The sequence below is a fragment of the Erpetoichthys calabaricus genome, chromosome 10, assembly GCF_900747795.2.
Source record: "Erpetoichthys calabaricus chromosome 10, fErpCal1.3, whole genome shotgun sequence".
Lineage (NCBI taxonomy): Eukaryota > Metazoa > Chordata > Cladistia > Polypteriformes > Polypteridae > Erpetoichthys > Erpetoichthys calabaricus.
The window spans coordinates 19,696,049-19,701,643 of record NC_041403.2 but is presented as its reverse complement, the minus strand read 5'-3'; positions in this window follow the sequence as shown (position 1 = coordinate 19,701,643).

The window sequence follows — 5,595 nt, the reverse complement described above, 5'->3', positions numbered from 1 at the left end:
TTGTTTTCCGGAAGCAAAATTTAGCGCGCGGGCTCGGTTATGTCGTGAGTATGTGTCAGCAGGTCAGTTAATCGCAATATGACATTTTGGATGTAATTGCCGGTACAGTCCATTTTGTTCTGTCAATTAACCACGTGGATCTTAACTTGAAATTTATAAATTTTGTTTCCTCTAGTTCCGGCGCCGCCGAGAGTGGCAGCCTTTTCAGCAGCTCCGTGTATGACTGACTGTATGTGTATGTGTACTTTTCTACTTTTATTTTTCTATTTTTATTTATTGATCACTCCTATCACTTTGTTTTATGTGGATTTGTTCCCTGGACACACTTACTTTTACAACGTGGGCATGAAACAGCGTCATCTCCAGACAGAAGAGCAGCTTCAGCGACAGACTGCTGTCACTGTCCTGCTCCACTGACAGATTGAGAAGATCATTCCTCCCCCAAACTATGCGACTCTTCAATTCCACCCGGGGGGGGGGGGTGGGGGGGGGAGGGGGGGGGCTGGGTATGGTAAACGTTAACATTGTATAAAGTTATTGTCTGTTTTTACCTGCATTATTATCGATCTTTAATTTAATATTGTTTTTTGTATCAGTAAGGTGCTGCTGGAGTATGTGAATTTCCCCTTGGGATTAATAAAGTACAACTCGAGGTCCTGCCACGTGCAAACGTTCGCTAATGACACTGCTATCTAGGGCTGTATCGGGAGTGGGCAGGAGGAGGAGTATAGGAACCTAATCAAGGACTTTGTTAAATGGTGCAACTCAAACCACCTACAACTGAACACCAGCAAAACCAAGGAGCTGGTGGTGGATTTTAGGAGACCCAGGCCCCTCATGGACCCCGTGATCATCAGAGGTGACTGTGTGCAGAGGGTACAGACCTATAAATACCTGGGAGTGCAGCTGGATGATAAATTGGACTGGACTGCCAATAGTGATGCTCTGTGCAAGAAAGGACAGAGCTGACTATACTTCCTTAGAAGAATGGCGTCCTTCAACATCTGCAATAAGATGCTGCAGATGTTCTATCAGACGGTTGTGGCGAGCGCCATCTTCTACGCGGTGGTGTGCTGGGGAGGCAGCATAAAGAAGAGAGACGCCTCACGCCTGGACAAACTGGTGAGGAAGGCAGGCTCTGTTGCAGGCACAGAGCTGGACAGTCTGACATCTGTGGCAGAGCGACGGGCGCTGAGCAGACTCCTGTCAATAATGGAGAATCCACTGCATCCACTGAACAGGATCATCTCCAGACAGAGGAGCAGCTTCAGTGACAGACTGCCGTCACTGTCCTGCTCCACTGACAGACTGAGGAGATCGTTCCTCCCCCACACTATGTGACTCTTCAATTCCACCCCATGGTAAACGTTAACATTATACAAAGTTACTGTCTGTCTGTATACCTGCATTGTTATCTCTCTTTAATTAATATTGTTTTTTATCAGTATGCTGCTGCTGGAGTATTTGAATTTCCCCTTGGGATTAATAAAGTATCTATCTATCTATCTATCTATCTATCTATCTATCTATCTATCTATCTATCTATCTATCTATCTATCTATCTATCTATCTATCTATCTATCTATCTAAATGAGAAGCGTCTCATTCTGCCGAAAACTCCAGTCTGGAATAACAGATACTATACATTGAAGAACAACGATTTTTATCATGTACTGGACAAGTCATGTGCTGTTTATTGCACCCTTTACTTTTTTAATGGTTTAATCAATACATTTCATTTACTTTTTAAAAGTTCATGCAGGAATTAGTTGTGTTGACGTGTAGACTAAACGTCCGTGCAATGGCAAGAAAATTATAAATAATGTATTCTTGAGAATACATTGAAAATAAACAGAGGATATACACAGAATAATATACTGACGGAGGAATAATAACTGCAGTACCCTCTGGAACTTCTCGATCGGGGAACACACCGGTTTTGCGGTCTCTTTTTACGATTATTAAAACATACACACACACACACACACACACACAGGCAGTTCACGTGCACATGCGCACCACCGTGCATCATAATCACGTGATTATTAAACAAGGGAACATACCATGCAATTGAGAGCATTTAACAGTCATGTTAATAAGTTGCTTAGGAGGTCTTTACAGTTAATATCTATGAACCCAACCTGTGTGGTAAAAATGTGTGACATGTTACTCATGTTTATATACTGTAGTAGAAACTCCTCGGGTTGGGTAAATACAGGATACCTCGGGATAATAAGAAATAAGATAAAAATAAAGTTGCTGCTAACGGAGCTCCGCTTCAGACGTCCATCTCCCGTAACGGACAAGACCAATCTAGTGTTTCTTTTACTTATTTCTGTTTAAATACAGCATATTGTTACTTTATACTGGAGTCTGGGGCTGGTAGGTCAGTTGGCACTTCTTTACTAATTGGCTTGTGGTCATCTGAAATCAGAAGAAATGGGCAGTGAATGGACACTGTCGAGCCTGTCGCAATGCTACATTCACCTGATGTTATCTACTCTGTCAATGACACTGATTGCATTTCGCCAGCTTCCTCTTCCACTAATTTCATAGATGTTGTCTTTGGTAGTTTGGCAACGGCCTGTTGTGCCAATTGCTTTAGAGTCCTGCTTTCGTGTTTTCTTTTTCTTATCATGATGGAATTCTTTATTGTATACTTGCTGATCTTTGCAGATTTCAAGTATTCTCACCTTCACCTGTCTGTCAAGTGAGGTGACACTTCAGTTTCTTACTGGTTTATTTCGCCTTTTAATGCTTAAAATATTTCTTTCTCTGTTCAAAATTTAATTATATATATACTAGGGGGCTTCGCCCCCTGCTCGCTTCGCTCGCCATCCCCTGTGTTTGGTTTTCCGGATACACACTTTTAAGATTATTTTTTCTTTGAATTGTTGCTATTTCATTAGTTTCACTTTTATTTCAGAATTTCTGCAAAAACAATATTTGTAATCTTGCCAGTCCCAATATGCTGAATCTTTTTAATGACAGGTTTCTCTGTTCGGAATTTCAGCACAGACAAAACGATCTATATCATCAGCAATTATTTTTTACAAAATAAAAAAGTAAGTAGAGTTCTGCATTGGACTCCTGTCTGTAAAGTCCTGCTATTTTCCTCTCACAGTTCCAAAAGTACATGGGGTTACCAAGGTGATACCCCAGCTTTTGTCTTGGTTTTTGTACAAGGGCTAGACAGAACGTTTTTGACTCCTCGGGTAAATGTAGCTTTTTAAATAAGCAGACAGATAAATATATATACATGAACAAAGTAACCAATAAATGCATGTGCGGTAAACTCCGTTTTTGAAATTCTCACGATTCTTTATTTGTCACATGCATAGTTATAGAGGACAACACGCAGTGAAATGCATCCTGATCTGCTTATCAAAAACTGTGCAAAGTTAGAAGAATAAAAGTTAGATTAACAAAAAGTCATAGACTGAAAGATAACAGTATAGTGGAACATAATAAATAAGTAAAATTATGTGAATAAAGTAGAATTAAGTGTTAAGGTGCAATAGTGTAGTAATTATTGTGCAAAACCAAAGTTAGACTGGTGCATAGTTAAATGAGACAGTTTGTTTGTTTGCGCTACTGCGATCTTACTTTCTTTTTTATATTTTCTAATTTTCCTACTTTCATATCCTTTAACTTTCTCCACATGTGTATAGCGCCGTTTTTTGGTTTTTTTTGAACCTTTCTAATTTCACTGGTTTCATAATCTCTAACCTGCTCTGCATGTGTTTAGCGTTTGTAAACGTCTTTATGAAGTTCTACTTTGTCATTTCACTCATTGTCTTTTAATTCTGAGCCCTACAGTACAATACATAGAACAGAATAAATCCTCAATACAGTATAAAAATAAAAATTCTAGAAGTACGGAGTAGAATTTCACATTAGATGATATCACATAATATGATTTGGATTTGTTTGAAGTCCTGGAGACCTCATTCATCAAGCTGCCTCCCCCATTTTTCCATTCTACATCTGAAATAGCGCTAATCCAATGAAAGGACCCCTCATTCCCACGTCCCCATTCATCAGGGATGACTTTACCTTAGGCAGGCAATCTACAATTTAAAGAGATTGTTATTTTCTTGTGAATTGTTTACATATGCATTATTTTCACTTTTACTTTAAAAACTGTTGTAAAAACAATACGTGTTTCTTTATTTCCTGCCCCGCGCGAGGTTCCATCTCTTTCTTCCCAGACGTATAATGCTGCTCGTGTTGCGAAGGGTGTTGCGACTGAACATACGCTAAGGATATGCCTTTGGATCATTTGCAGTCTTTTTGCTGCTTGCTAGCTGCCTCTTCTGCCCTGTCGCATGTCGTTGTATTAAGAGCTCGGAGCACATGATGCTTGCCTGCCAAAAGCAATCCAACGACTGCTAGCTTAGAGGTCTATTGACTTGTTTTAAATGATGGCTCACTGCCGGTCTCGCGTGACGTTGTTAAAGCAATACCTGTCTTTTATTACCGGCCCTTACATCTTGCAGGATGTATAACGCTGCTCGCGTTCGGAAGGGGAGGTGGGGGGTTATAGCTGCTGTCGCGCTGCCCTTCGATCTCTTTAAAGCCTGTACAGCCACTGTCCTTTTTGCTATGGCCCTGGGACAATCTCTTGGCACCAAGTCTCATGTTTACTGTCCCCGCGAGATGCACCGTGGCAAGTCTCCTTGGTCTCACGGGTCTTTTAAATGTCTTTCAAGATTATCACGTATCATAGCCTTGCATTTATTTTCCATTCCAGGATTTCCTTTTATATATAGAGAGACAAGGGGGCTCCGCCCCCTGCTCACTTCGCTCGCCTACCCCCAGCGTTTTGAACCCGTGCCCGCGGTGCAGCCGTAGTTTCAGACGTGCGTTGTAGGAGCTTGCGTTGTTTTGAACCCATGCTTGCCCTGCTTCTGCGGTTTGAGACGCACGTTGTAGGCGTATATCCGTCGGTTGAGCTCGTTCGGTTTGAACCCGTGCCTGTTTTGTCTCCGCAGTTTCAGACGGTGGATAGGAAGTAAAGAACGTATTGTATGGTAAATCACAATGATTTATTGGAATATCTCTTTATATACAATATTTGTAGTAAAGATGGTTTGTTGTCCTTGAATGAGTTTTCCTTGGTATTGGGAGTATTTATAAATGTAACTTTAATGTCAGATGAATGCCGAACTCATGAGACGGCTACATAAAGTTGTCCATGTCCAAATACGCGCTCAGAGAGGTATATGCCAACTTTGTCCATGGTCTGTACTTGGGATTTGTTGATTGTCATGGCAAATGCAGGTTTACTGGGAAATTGGTGTCGCCCAAGTGTAAATGGCAATTCAAGGGCAGAACTTGTAAGGTCAATTCTAGGAATTAAAATAGTATTGTCAGTATGTGATCCTGTAAGTATTTTTGCTTCAATAACATTGTTTGTCATGGTGTTGATGACTAAACGTGTACCGTTGCATAAACACTGTTTAATATTAAGGTTTCTTAATAGCATGACAATTGTTCCGATTTTAAGGTTAAGATTATGTTGTTGTAATCCGGCTGGGTTAATAGTGTTCAGATATTGTAAGGGGAAATTAAGATGTTCAATCTCGTCTTCAG